Genomic DNA, 15,561 nt, shown 5'->3' with positions numbered 1-15,561 from the left:
ATCACATGTACTGTGTAGTGACAAAAGATATGTGCTACACATACATTCAACATACACACAGCTGCTGCTACAGCATTCCCTGCTTGTGCATTCCCTTTGTGTGCTGCAGAAGGTCAGAGTGCATCAAGTGAGATATCAGATGGATACAGTGGCATGTTGTCATGTTAGGCCTTCACAGAGACACACCCTGCTGCAATGCAACCCTGCTGCCATTTAGAAACTTCTAATTAGGCATAGGTAACATTTAAATTATTCTGCTTAGGTTATTTTATGTCAGTATTCTTTACAGCATGCATGGAAAAAACTAAATGAGTAATTTACCCCCAAAGTGACCTCTGTAACAATTGTAATACTGGCTTTCAGTTTCTCTTCAGTTTGAATGCATTATGTTGCCATTGTCCATTGTAGTTGCCTTGTGTATATGCAACAGTGTGACCATGAAATACATTTTTGCATTAAAAAAAAACTGAACACTCTCATTTGCAGACACAGTCCCTGTCTGAATTCTTCTGCAGCAGATCATGCTGGCCAGACAAAAGGCCAAGGAAGATTCAGATTTACCGCTACAAGGCGGAGAGAGGCATTTAAAAAACCATGGCGTTTTTGTTCAGAGGCATTTTCCAACCCCGGCACCCTCCCTCTCCCTCTGAAATGCCAAAGGCATCTGCTTGACAGCTCCTCACAAGCTTTCAAATTGTTCTCCTTTTTCCCAAATTTGGACTGAATTAGAATGGGACTATTGTCAGCGTGTTTAGCGGATGGTCTTTCCTGGCAGCAGAACATCCTCATAAATGGACGCAGTTGGAGCTCGTCAATTTGTTGGACAAGATTTTTGCCTTTCCCACTGTTTTCTGGGATGTTGGATGTGTTTATCATAATCAAACTGTGGGTTACTGGTATGGCATTTATTCATTGGAGGTGCCAGGGTATTATAAATGGAGTAGGCGTGTGACAATTAAGGTTCCCAATTTGGGCACTACACAAAGAGCAGAGCTGTAGAAATGTCTCAGTGGAATCCCTAGTGGCTGCTTCTACAGCAACTACTTTCCTCTGTCAAATCCCCCAACCCCAAATATCATAATGACCCTCACTACAATCCATTCTAACTGTGATGGTGATGATGTTAGTATGTGTATGTGCTGTGCTGTGCTGCCATGTCAGGTGTATGTGCCACGTGAGGAGTTGCCATGAGCTGTGGGCTGGCCCTCGCGTGGATCTGTGGCAGCTATACACCCTCATCTTGTGTGCGGACAGGATGGGCCATGGCAGCTGGGAATGCACATTGACCTCAATGGGAGGAGCCATGGTCAGCAAAAGTGAGGGTCAAACGAAAGATCAGACCTGGTGCACTGTGCCTAGAAGTCATGTCGAGAGGTAAAGCAGGCGGCACCCTGCACCAAGCCTCAAAATGTGAAGGAGGTTTTAATGAAACCTGTTGATGGCCACATATTTTGTTCACATTTCAAACTATTTTAACCTCCTAAGACCCGAACTCTTGCATGGCGTGCATTTTTAATTTCTCTTTGCTATTTAGGCTGATTGGGACCTGAGAAAAATTATGTCCACATATGAGGACATTAGTTTTAAATTTCGATTACTGAGTGGCAGTATAATATCCTCATATGTGGTCACCAGGCCCTTGTTGAGAAAAAGTTAGTATTGTGGTCTAGAGAACCCAAAATGTGAGGTCCACATATGTGGACGCCAGGTCCTAGGAGGTTAAAGCCGCCCTAAGAATTTGTTTAATCTCAGTTTCTTTATTTTTGTTTAAAGGCTTTTGAGAGTTTTGGAGTACTAAATGTGAGGGATTCTCTGTAGTACATTGACAAAAAAAACATAATACACAAGCCTTGCTCAGAGCAAGCATTTGTAATATCCAAACATATTTAGAACTTTTCGTAAACAACATATTTGTTTCAGTTTCTTCTTTCTTTAATCCTCTGTATGAGTGCTGCCAGCTTCTCCGGCTCTGGGTCTGTGTGTAACACAAGCTGCTGCGGTGAACTCTCAGTTGTTTAACACAGTTTTTTTCCACGCAGTGTTTGGGGGCGACCACCCAAGTCCTCTGACCACACTGCACGTTGCTCCCAAGCAGAGCGGGAAGGGGATGAAGACCTTGAATGTGTTACTACCTCACTTCTCTCTCCCTCTCTCTCTCTCCTCCCAGCGCACCCAGCAACGGGCATCACGTGCCCACATAGTTGATCCTGGCTGCTGAGGACGGCAGCGCGCAGCTGCAGCTCTGGACTGGGTTTCACCCTCCTCAACGTTGGAAAACCTCCTCACACTCTCCCCTGGACAGCTGCAGACTACCAGTCATGGGCACCAGCGATGGTGATGTCTGCCGCGTGGACTCTTTATGGTGAAGTAATATGAGGGGGTGGTCCTCACTTAGTGAGCTGCCAGTTTCATGTATTCATCTGTTGGTTTAACTGGCTGCAGGACCACTGACGCACCAACAGAAACAAACATTTCCAGATGTGTTAACCACATGTGCACAGACATGCATAAATATTCACCAACAAACATTTATCGCACAGCTCCAGTATTTAGCAAAGTTTCCGCTTTACGCTCTTCATTTATCTCTAAGTGAAACAACAGTTTGGATTTGATAACTTAGTTTGTATCGTGTAGTTTAACAAACATTATATATGTACATTGACAGCAAACACACTGCAAATACAGAAACGATGCCACAACAAAACCACACAAACCCCAAAAACAAATGCAACAGAAAAAAAGATGCATATCCAGACAACGCAACAGAAGCGCTCCAGTATATAAGCACGCTAACGCCTGCTACGTTATCTGTTGCTCTTTTACAATATTGTCAAAACTACGGCCAATGTAAAAAAAAGAACACATATCTTTTTATTGCCTTTTATCACGCCTCTTCTTTCTTTCTTTCCACATACTCCCTCCTTTGGTTCAAGGTCAAAGGCCAGAGGTCTGGTCAAAGGTCTGGTCACTCGGGTCGAAGCTGAAGCTCATGCTCAAGGTGTTCCACTTAGGGCTCCCCCTAGAGGCCTGGAGCATTTCTGTTGTGTTGTCTGGATATGCTGTTTTTTGTGTTGCATTTGTTTTAGGAGTTTGTGTGGTTTTTTTTCCGTTTGCCCTTGTCGGACACCATAAAATCATGCAATTCTTTACAAACATATAAAATAATTCCAAAATGTTTATTTCACTCATTCCTATGGTCACGGAATGTAAATGATTTGAAGGACATGTGTTGCTTTTATCATTGGCAGGCTCACTGTTGCAATTACTATCCCATTACAACAGGTACATAGACACACTCAACAGCTCACAATTGCAGTTTCGCACTTAACATATGACAACAACAGTCCTAGTGTGAACCACATCTGTGTACAAAAACCTAATGGTAATCACAGCTGCAGCACAGGAGCTCAATCACATTGTCCTCTCTTGTCCTTAGAAGGTCTGCAGACGAGGACACTATTGCTGAAGTGTTTGACTGTACGAGGGAGGTGCTGCTGCGCTGTTTATGATGTGTAGTTTATTAGCCATGACTCGCTGCCATCCTGGCTCCTGTTGTGCAGTGGGCACAGAGGAGCCGGCAAAGCAGCCCAGTGCCCCCTGTCTGCTGAGGCAAACAAAGAACTGCTATGTGTCACGTCCACAGTTAAACGGTCTCACCGATCCAAACCCTACCCTCCCCTCCCCTGTGCTTCTATCTGCCAGGGCTGAGCAGAAAAAATGATGAGCCCACCCGACACTCTCCCACCTTGCAAATTGATATCATACCAGAATCCCACTGTTGCTGTTATTCTGTTAGTCAGCAAACTTCAAATCAGTGCAAATGCAACTTGATGTCATTTTAGTGGTCATCACAGTTCAATGAAGCAGCTATGATGTAATGTAGATTTATAAAATTACACATCCTCCCCGCCACCCCCTGTCTGCAGATGAGAATCCTGTGGGCGGGGCTGCCATGAGCATTAGGGGTGGGGACGGACTGTAAGAGTCCCTTTGGAAAATTAGGAGGAACTGCGGGATGAGGGTGGGAAGCAGAGGGCTGATGATGAATGAGAAGTTCAGAAGTGAGGAGTGGAAGGAAGGGGTGAAAAGGAGAGGGAGAGAGAATATGAGGCAGATAGAGAGCTCAGGAAAACTAGGACTGTGTGAGAAAGAGCTAGAAATGGGTAGAGGACAACGTGAGAGAACCAAATTTTAGATGAGTGGAATAAAGTCACTGTCAGTGCAATGTGTCCTGTCAGAGGAGTGTGTTAAGCGCTCCCTGTTGCCCCCTGTAGTTCATTTGTGGGGATGAGTGGAACAAAGTTGCCTTTGTCTGTTTCCCCCTTTGTAGCTTTTGGACATACTGTGGGTAATGTAGGCTTTTTACTGTCTGAAAATTTTGGCACCAGACACTGTGTGAGGATTTAAAGGAGGGCAATTAGAGAGATCAGAGGAGGCTCAAAGAAGGACGTTCATTAGAAAAGAAGAAAAAGAGCACAGAGGAAGAAAAGAGAGAAAAGGGTAAAAATGGCAAAAGATGTAAAAACAAACACAGAGGTTGGATTTGCGAGCTAACTGAGCTTGAGCTACCTGGTCTATCATTAGAGCAGTAATGAGAAGCAAACGGGGCAGCAGCTTACCCCTCACAGGGAATGCTACTTTCCCACAAAGGCCAACATTGTTTGAAAGTCCCGAGTATCCACGACAAGAAACTTTGATGTATTCAATTAAAAGCTCTCTGTTCCATCATTTGAATGAGGTGATTTATCTGTACTTAGAAAAATCCATGTGAACATGAATCCATCCTGCCCCCGACTGTGATTTAAGATAAAAGGCACCAGTACTTGTTTTGCAGATTATTGTTTAAGGTTGCATTATGCTGTATAAAGGCAATCAGTGTTTCCAGACTGGTTTATGATGTTCAAGAGAAGCAAACTGAGCAGAATAAACTCTAAGTCTCTTTCAAGAGGGTTAGGTTACATCTATATTATGAATGAAAATGCATTACTGTAGATTCATGCCATGCCTGGCCTCTACTGGCCTTGTTGTTGCTGTTTGAAGTAGAAAAAAGCAGAATAGAAAGAACAAAGAGAAAATTTGCCCCCTAAAATCTAATTTCCTGACTCTAAAGCCTGGTTTTGCAATTCCTCAACTGTGCACATAAAACAAAAGACAGAAAGTCACAGGGCATCATGACCTAACGCTGTACATACTCATATACTCTACAGCATATGGCTGATACACTTTTCCTTACACATGCACAGTTACATATCAATATTTTGTTTCCTGAATTGCAGTTGAAGCAGTTTGGCTTTCAGCATTCAGCCAAAGCATAATTGGATCATTTCACTGTTTCGATGGTGTATTATTACTTGCCTTTAGGTTGAAAATGTTATTTTCTTTAGGTCGTACGATAACAACAATTACGTTTCTAAGTTTCTTGCTTGTGCATCTCATGCTGAGGGTTTTTTGACATCCTCTATTCTTCTTCACTGTTGTCATATTCTCTCTCTTTATTGAAGAAACACAAAACATATTCTTCTTTGCTTATCTGTTTTGGCTTGAGGCATTTCCTCTCAGCCTTTAATGTGAAATTACCCCCCCCCCCCCGGCTTCACAGCACACTGGTTACAATGCTGCCAGACTGACTGGGGCTGTATGTTCAGGAGCTTTTTAGTTTGGAGGATAGCTCATTTACATGTTTATTTTCAAAAGTAAAGCAATTAAGGTTGAACTGTGGCATGTGCTGTACTTGTGACTGTACTCTGGTCTGAATATATAATAACAGTTCTGTGGCCTACCTGCCAAAACATAAAATTTTATTTTTGAAGATATCAATATCAAATTCAAAAAGACATTTGGTGGAAGATCGATGCCACTTTCATGTCTGCAGACTAACTTTGAAGCTACAGCCAGGGGATGGTTAGCTGAGCTTAGCATGAAGTCTGGATGTAGGGGAAACCAGCTAGCCTGGATCTGTCTAAAAAATCTGTTTACCTGCACCTTTTAAACCTTTTTCTTAACCTGTTATATTTTGATTGTTTAATCTCCACAAATAGGGAAATGTTAAAATGAGAAGTTTTGGTTTTATGGGGAACTGACAGCTAATAGTTCCATCACAGGAATCTCCATAAAACCCTCCTATGCTATGCTAAACTAAGCTAAGCTAAGCTAAGCTAAGGCTATATAGCACAGTAGTTAATGCACAAACCTGAGATTGCAATCAGTCTTCTCATTCAACTTTAAAGGAGTTCTTTGTAAGTTTTGCTATTGCTGCATATCCAACGTTAGCATTAACAGCTGTCTACTTACAAGTCTAGAAGAAATGTTGCAAGTTCTACATCAAACTTCATTCCTTTACTCACCAAGAGCTGTCTCCAGAGGTGGAAAGCAAAGCCAATGTTAACTCTTTCCTTTATCAACTCTTTTCTTCAACTGAAGTTAGCAAGCTAACCAGCTAGCCGTGGCCTGTTTCGTCACTTTCCAATAGCAACTCACTGTAGCCTCCAATCTGCCCTGAAGACGTAGCACTGCTTAGAGGATGTATTATAACCTCCTGTCTTGACACAATGATGGCTGGAGCTCTTGGCCGGCAAAAATAACAACCACCACCCTCATCTGGCAAGAAACCACATTCTATGGCAAAGACAACAAAAAACTCATTTAATCAAGGAAGCAAAAAAGCTAATTCCCCAAAATGTCAAATTGTTCCCTTAAATGTAAAAGTAAAGACTAAATATGAAGCACAGGCTCTGATTATTCCTGCTCAGCAGACATTTTATCGTGATGAGGTAGGTAGCTTATGAAGTCAGGCATCTAGAAGCCTGCTCTGATTAAAACTTTCTCAAAAACTGAGATTTGAGAACTCTGAAGTTATCAAGCCCCTTGCTGTTGTCATGCATTCAAGTGTGTTTCTGATGAAGTGTTGCAAGACTAAAAATAAGTGCAGTGGATGTTTTTATTTGAAACCATGGACAGAGGAATGGAAACTTTGCATGGGGGGGGGGGGGGCTGCAGCCAAATCTGCCTGATGTGTGTGCTTGTGTTTGAAATTAGAGAGAGATAGAGAGAGAGGGTGGAGAGATAGAGAGAGAATGGGCAGCTATTGTCTGGACATACTAAAGAGGAAGGTGCTACTCTTGTGATCTGACATATACTCAGTCAACACTTCAGACACACCCGGTCACTTAAAATGTCAATAAGTGACACAAACCTCTATATCACAACTCCTGATTTAAATTCAAAAGAATATGTTTCAGCTCACAGTATATGAGACCTGACATAGACGTTTGAAAGCTGGAAAATGTTTTCAAAGCTAGCTCTTTCGCATCTAATATCGATAGCTTTAGGAATGCTGCTGGCCTTTATTGGTGCCAGTTCTGGTAACACCCAAAGCATCCAAAGCATGCTAGGCTGGGTGGGCTCGCCATTTATAAATACACCCCTCTAAACATGTCCGAAATTCACTGTGTGGCTTTTGCAGCCACGGGGTTCAGTGCTCAAATAATACGAAGGAGGAGGCCCATGTGTATTTGCGTTTATCATGTGCTTGTATGTGCTTGTGTCAGGGTAACCAGCCAACAAGATATCTGACAGGTCAAGCCTACAGTACGAGTCGCCATGATTTACCCTCCCTGGGTTGTGTATTTACAGCCAGTGAAAAGCTATCCTGGATTTATGTAAATATGCCTCACATGCAAACATGTCTTTCAGTTCTTGTAGAGGACCTGTTTATGCAGTCATAGGTCACATCTACGCCTCAGGTGCAACAGCTCAATTAATTTAAAGGATAGGTTCGGATTTTTTAAAGTCTATTTTAGTACATTTCTCACATGCCGTATGATGTATATAGAAAGAATTACTGGTCACTGTAGTCTTCCTCCTGTCCATACTGGCTGTGAAGTGACACCTTTATAGCACAACTATGCTGTGAAAGATGGGTGACAAAATCCAGGCTTTGTTTTGTGCAGAAATGCAAGTTAGCCGGATCAAGTGGTTATGTCTTCCAAAGTTAGTCCTTTTAGTAAGACATTCCCAAAATTTCCTGGAAAAATTAAATTTCTATGGGAAGTTAAGCTTGGGAATTTTGGAAATATTACATATTGGAAACTTTCCATGGGAATTATGGGAATTAATGGGAAATTAGGGGAACTGACTGGGAATATATTATATCCAAGCATAAATATAAACAGAAGTCATAAGAAAACAGCCATACAAAATGTTTTCAACAGATATTTCAACAGATTTATTTGTAAGTAGAACAGAACACATTTTAATTTCTTGTTTCATGGATGAACAAAAACAGGAATGTTGGGTTCAATATTACCCATCTCCCAACCCCACTCATTCAAAAATGCATCCCCCCATCCAAAAATCTCCACAAAGTCCCATTCAAAATGTTAAATGAAAAAAGCCACTCTCCCTCCAAAACGCACTTTGCAATATGCTGCTGCATTTTTGTGGCATTCTTCACGTATGACTCATCACAATACTTACACATATATACAGACTTCCCTTGTACATTAGCTGGTGTAAAATGTCTCCACACATCGGATGGCGCACGTGGCATTTTTCTGTAAAATAAGACAAGAGCTTGTAAGAATACTAATGCAATGTGATGAACAGATATAAATAGTAAGGCTAGCTAAACAACTGGAATGATCTTCAAAACATATTGCAGGAGGCAGAAAAAAACAGCCACATGTGGTAGCTAGCATCTGCCTTATGCTAGCTATGGCTTATTTAGCATCTAACTTATCAGATTGCTAGCTACTAGATGAATACATTTGTATGTTATATTTGCTATTTAAACATTTAATAAATATATTTCCCCATAATATCATCAAAACTTACTTCACTTTGTTTAGTCCACAGGCTCAAATGTGTGCCTTCAATAGTCTTTGTGTTTCAGGCTCAAAAGTGTGGTCCAGTCTTCTAGAAATCTTCTGTACATGTGATGGAGGCATGCACGGTGCCAATAGGGGGTGTGGTCTCGTTAGCCATGCAGTAAGCAGTGTGCTCTGTGCATGTGATTGAGGAATGGCATGGATATTCAAGTGTATTTGAATGGCATCTGAAGAGCTAACCTTCAATTTTGAAAATTCCCCGTTTATTCCCGTTTATTCCCATAAATTCCCATGGAAAGTTTCCATTTTTGAAAATTCACAGAATTTTGCAACCCTAATGAGGAGTCAAGTGTGCAGGCGGTCTTAGAAGACAGTACAGAAAAAGCTGCAGTTATATTTTTATGGAGGCAGAGACAGAAGTTAAGATATTAAGGACATTTCACTGAACAACAAGGCAAGTCATTAGGTGTTGATAAAACACAATTCACTAAAATTGAATAAACCTAAGGATGTTGCTCCCAGGGTGTTATATTATCTGTTAATTGCTCATGGTCTTTATCTACATTCTCTCCAAACTGCCTCTGAGCATCTGAGAGGGATTATCAATTTTAAAGCACAGAAGGGCAAATTGCCTTATTGAAGACTTCATAGAATTTTTAAACTGAAAATACATTGCAAGAGATTTAATATGCAGTGTCTGAATCCATCAAAGGCCATACAGTAAATACTACAGAGTTCCAACCACTGAACAAGCGTCAGTGCACATCTCCAAAATAGCTGCTGTGTTTCCATGCCAAGGCATCAGTGGCCTTTTGACCTTCTGCGGGGCTGCCAGGCGTGTACAGAGGTGTAGATTTAAAGGTTTCTGAGTCCAGTTTGCCTCAGCAGCAACTCTATCAGGTTTTGTTGGCATACGACTGCAAAACCTGTTCGGCGCGCATTACTAATCTGTGACGTGTGATGTTGTTAGCCTGTGAGTGGAAACTTTACATAAGGCAGACGGAAGGCAGTGTTATTTAATATTTGTGTACAGTGTGTTTCAGATTAAGTGTAGTGAAGTGCAGGGTGAGAAATGGGCAGCGTCAGGCTGTTTTCTGCAGCATTTACACACACTTTTAGAGGCAAGGAGGGAAACAACATGACAAGGTAAATTCTTGCTATTAGTCTTACTCTAGCTGAGGTTGACAGCTCTGTCAGCTATGCAAATCAAGGAGCTGTTTTTTTTTGTGTCTTCTTCCTGAGATAGTGTTTTTAGTTCATAAGAGAAATTGTTCTCAGATGTATTTGGTTTTATGCCTTTCTGATCTGGAGGGTACATGCAGTGCCCGTGTAAATAAACCCTTCACCTTAAGTGGAGGTGTGGGATTCTGACTGTGTGTGGTCTGCATGGAAAACGTCTCAGCCACTCGCACAAAAAGCTTCCTGGCAACGAGAAAGATTGAGGTCGATCGTCACACTCTTAATTCCTCTGCGGTTTAACAAGCTTCTCTATCCTTATTCAAACCAACATATTAATGTTTTCAGTGATTCAAGTACTGAACGCATAAAAGATGTTGCCATAAGTAGAACTATGATCCTTTTAAGGCAAGGCCAATGACTGAGCTACTTCACCGGCGCAGTTGTAGTTCTTAAGCGAAAGCTTCCCTCTCCTGCACATGCTCGTTAGACTTCGTGTTCTGCACCAAATTTCCAGAGTCTCGAACTTTTTAACTGCCACTTTGCACTTAGAGACTGCATTTTTTCCATCGCTACGGCAAACCATCCCAAAGAGGCAGCGGTCTTCTGGTGATGCATGACTGAGAGGGCCAGCCAGAGGGTTTGTGAAAGGCTGTCTTAATGGCTCTTTAATCTGCCAGTGGCTGTGACCACTGTCAGTCAATGTGGGGCCTGCTAGGTTTGCTAAGTAAATGTCAGGGATTATGAATCAAACCCATACACGGTCAGAAATGCTCCTTTTTTTTCTTCTAATGTACACGAATAAAAAAAGAAATACAAAAGAAGGCAATGTCAGGAAGAATTCACTGCCTTACACATAATACTTAATCAGTATATCAAGTCTTAAGCCCCTTTCTCCTATTATGGAGCAAAGGCAGGATAAAAGAAATCCCATGAAATCAAATTGAGGCCTCGTCATCCACACACAGCGTGAAGTCAGCCCTCCTTTAGATAGAATGGCTTTTGGAACAAACCCAGTGATTCAGCTCTGCATCCTACAGGAAATCCCTATGAGTAGCAATGAGGAGCAAATTCTTCAGGCAGCAGTCCAGAATGCAGAAGCAGGTCACAGATGTGTGACTCAGGGATTTAAACATGTCTCTTTCTTACCATCTCATGTCTACAGTGTAACGATGGTGAAACCGAGACGTCTGCCTTTTGGGATATTTTCTCAGCAAATTTGATTTAGTTTATGCAGCACTTGACCTTTCACCTTAATCTTTATTCTGGCGACAGTCTGTCTCGTGGATCATTTTCAGCCCAGACCAGAGACCATTTTACCTTCACATCTAATTTGTGCTTTTGCAGAAGATGCCTCACTTTTTGTACGGTTGTGCTTTTTATTTCATTACATTGCACCAGAGCAACCGTTCCTCAGCATAGAGAAATACTGAAGGAGTTTTAAAGATATGCTGCATCTCAGCAGTCCTGAGCCGGCATTAAATAACAAATCTGGATGCAAGGCGAGGAGCGGGTTAAGTGATGCGATCATGGAGGATATCAGGGCTTCTGGACTGTAGCTCTTCAAATCCTGAAGCTTTGGCCAAAACCACAGGAACACCTCCTCACAGTACGTTCAGCCACACACACACACACACACATGCATGTGGTAAAAAATAAACACTAAAGGGAAAAGGGAGGTGCACATGATGGAGTAGTGAGATATCCGTCCAGTCCATTTCCTCCTCTGTGTTGCGTTGTGAAATCCCTCTCGACCCCACCCCAGCTTTTTCATTCAGAGGGAGAGAATGTGGCGGGACACGCCTGTGCTTTCTGTAAATATCTTGGGTCTACCTCTCCGCCACCTCCTCTTCTCGGGGCAGGGATGGAGCCAGCTATGCATCCCCCCTTCCAAAGCTTCCTCATAGGGAAGGAAGCTGACCCTCTCCACCTAGTTAGAGGTTAAATCCTGGGGGGTGGGGTGGGGGGGGGTGTCGGCCCGGACCCTTCGATTGACAGCAGGAAACACTAGGAGGAAGCTGAAAGGAATTGTGGGTCTGTTTTTCAGTAGTAACAGACAGGATGTGTTATGTCAGAGGGGTGTTGTGAAGCTTTGACATGTCAGGGTTCTGTGACCTTACATTCTGTGAAAACACCCACCGTATCACTTGATATCTCTGTTACTACGAGTGTTTCAACAGATTTTTTTTTTTTTTTTCACAACACGTCTTTCCTGGCATTTAAGAGCAGCGCTTTATTTTCTACACCCAAAATGTGACCCTCCTCAAAAATCCCTCCAAAACAAAACACTTCAAACTAAGAGCAGTCCATTCAAGAAGCAGTATTTCCTGTCAGAAACACCACTGCTGCTTGAACGTGGTAAACACAAGAGGCTTTACACTCTAATGTTTACTTAAACAGGGGCGACAGCCAGCCCTTTATATCCAACATACCAGCACTCACCACCATCACCAAGTGCCGTTATAATAATCACAACCAGCACTACCCCATGCATTCCGCAGCGCACCACTATCCAAGGCCAGACTGTACACCATGTTACATACTTCTGAACTCTGCTCGTCTTTGGATTGAGTCCAAGCAAAGAAACTGTCAACAGTTTTCAGTCGTCGATTAGAAATGCCGACACAGGACGTTTCATTCAACAGTTTTCCTCCAGCTCGTGCATCCGAACATCTGACTCGACTTGACAGCAAGATACAGAACTGAATGTCTCACGAAACATTTCTGTGTTTTTAGATGATAATCAAGTCAGCTGCGTATAATTCAATAATGGAGAAATATCTCACTGATTACTAAAATTAATAATAAGTCATTTGACCAAAAATCACACATGGACATGCAAACGGAGGCTCATTTGAATGACTTCTTATGCAATACGTTTTGTGAGTCAGTACATCTACACATTAATGTCCAGTTCATTCTGTTTCCTGTGAACCATCTGTACCATGTTGTTGGTTTTAATTGTCAGTTCTTATTAGAAGTGATTTGACCAATAACTTTAAGTCGACCTTTAAATTAATATTATTTTGTCCATTTTTGAAGCATTATTGTTCTGTTGCTAGTAGCAAACATATCAATTTCACTTTAACTGATGTTGTTACACTCATCTGTGACAGCTAGTGTATGCCATGCATTAATTATTGTGTGTTTTATCCAAATATTTCTGCAGTGACCCTGACCTACACCCCCATTCAGTGGTGGTGCTTTTATACAACCGGACCTACCAGAAGGTAGGTCCCTTTATCTCTATAACGACATACTGTGCTCAATCCACTAATGAAGGAAGATTAAAAACGCCATTGCTGAAGATATTCTCACACGATTTCCTTTTGGTTTGAGGGTTCCCAGAGCTGGAGAAAACGGCTTCGGCCGAGCACTCAAACCTACACAAGGGGGCCATTTCCGAACTTCTGTTATTCCAGAGTGTTCCACTGAAAGCCCTTAATGTGCAGCTGTTATCCCTTCACTTAAATGTGCTTTGCTCAGCTGAAAATGACTGAGATGGCCTGAGAAAAAAAACACCTGCCAGACTCATTAATTATAATTTATGAGTACCAGACCTTGGACCTTGACTTGATGGATAATTTCAAACAGGCTTTCAAATACAGCCTGTTGATGGAGGTTATAAACAGAACAGTTTCAGTAAAAAATATTCTGACTCGTGAAACATTTTTGGCAAGTACATACAAATACAGATGTATCTGTATTCTCTGTAAAACATCTCTCCCTCCTGTAGTAAGTCATTGTTTGGATGTCTTTTGCAGTAAGCTCAATCACAACTCTGTGTACACTCACAAGGATTAAGGGGCTGGCTTCATTACGCACCCATCTCGGTTTGTTTGACCACGGTCTCATTTGAAAAGATTAATTGGCTGGCTCGAACTGGCTCAGCTCGACTAAACTAAATATTTAAGTTTTTGAGGTGCATGCGGTCAGCTTTAGACCCCTCGGTGATAGTCTATACTTGAACCTGGTTTGTTTTTCTCAGCCCACGCGGCCATCACACCCTCGGCATGGCAACTTCCCATCTTGCTCACATTCCAGCTTCTTTTTCTATAGATTTTTTTTTTTTTTTTTTACTGCTTTGTGTGTACATGAATTACATAATTGCTTGCTTTTGAGCACAATTTCTGTCTCATTACAGGATACAAGGTGGATTACAAGGTGTACGCACTTGCTTAGACTAAACAGAGGAAGAAATAATTGTTGGTAAGTCTGGGAGAGATTTTCAGTGTTTGTTAAAAGGTGCATTTAAGTGACGCTGCATTAAAGGACTCAACATAACAGGTTCCCCTCAAGATATCACGCTAGAAACACACTGTATTTCGGACCCAAAATTACACACCAAACACACACATAACGCCAAATTCAGCTTGAATTCAGCCTTTGCAAAGTATAGCTTAAGAAGATTTAGTGTCAAAATGTGTTGATGCAAGATCCATGATCCAAGGATGATGTCATATAAGTGTAAAATATTTGGTATTTAAAGTATTTTGAGTGATGTAATATATGTCGTACCCATGTAATTGATTGATTATTCAGGCAAAACCTACAGTATGGATCAATTTTGCGTAAAATGTCCTGATATGAATAGTAAAAGTAGAATCTAAAGTTTTACAGCATCAGTGGATTTCTGCCTCATAATTTACAGCTATTTGATTACTCATGGAAATATCTGATTTTCAAATGTGTATTTCTGCCAAGAGCAGATGAGGTGATGTGGGATACAACAGAAAGACTTTATCAACCAGGATGACCTTCATTAAGCCCTTTATCCTCCACGATAAAAGAAGAATCTTTTAACTCACATTGAAGCAATTATTTAATCTAATAGGCTGAGATTTATCAAGACACCAGGGGGAAAAATGACAGCTTTGGATTTAGTCGTCATATCTTTTGCTCCAAGAAAAGCAAAATGGTCAGATGAAATAATAACTTCAGGAACGCCAACAAAATTAAAAAGTGACACACAGAGAATTCATCATTTGGTTTTGAAAGGTTTGTTCTGCATTGTGAGAACACGAGTGTTTTCTCAAAGATTTTCCAGGTCATGAAAGGTTAATGCAACAGTTTGAGAATTACAGCTAAAACAACAACGTCCCAAACAAATGATCCCAACAAGTCACAAGCTGGATGCTTTTATCGTTTCTCTGTGATGGACAGCTGCAGAAAATAATTTCAACAAAGATCACACATGTATAATGTTGAGCTTTACATGCCATAAGAGCCTCTACTCATAACTACTGTACCGGTTAAAGCAGAAATAGTCAGTAATGGAATGGAAAAAATGTTGCTATACAAAAATAACTGGCTCCATCTAGTGGTCATAAATAGATATTGTAAATCCATCCATCCATCCATCCATCCAAACATTAGCTATACCGCTCATCCTTCTAGGGTCACAGGGAGGTTCTGGAGCCAATCTCAGCTGACATTGGGTGAGGGCAGGGTACACCCTGAAGAGGTCGCCAGTTCATCACAAGGCTGACATATAGAGACAAACAACCACTCACACTCACATTCACACCTAGGGGCCCTTTAGAGTCACCAATTAACCAAA

The 15,561-nt window shown here is 41.6% G+C and overlaps 1 long non-coding RNA gene across 2 annotated transcripts in view; it reads left to right on the top strand.

The window, feature by feature from the left end:
- Positions 1 to 1,852: 1,852 nt before the first annotated feature.
- Positions 1,853 to 15,561, top strand: part of LOC130162285 (uncharacterized) — a 37,520-nt gene continuing 23,811 nt past the window's right edge. The window contains exons 1-3 of one of the 2 annotated variants that reach the window (XR_008826263.1): positions 1,853 to 2,362; positions 13,171 to 13,231; positions 14,146 to 14,210. This is a non-coding gene — a long non-coding RNA (uncharacterized LOC130162285). Of the gene's footprint in view, positions 2,363 to 11,437; positions 11,611 to 13,170; positions 13,232 to 14,145; positions 14,211 to 15,561 lie in introns of those variants that run through there. The other variant, XR_008826262.1, reaches the window with a different exon arrangement.

The sequence above is a fragment of the Seriola aureovittata genome, chromosome 21, assembly GCF_021018895.1.
Source record: "Seriola aureovittata isolate HTS-2021-v1 ecotype China chromosome 21, ASM2101889v1, whole genome shotgun sequence".
Taxonomy (NCBI): domain Eukaryota; kingdom Metazoa; phylum Chordata; class Actinopteri; order Carangiformes; family Carangidae; genus Seriola; species Seriola aureovittata.
This window is presented reverse-complemented; position numbering and strand designations above follow the sequence as displayed.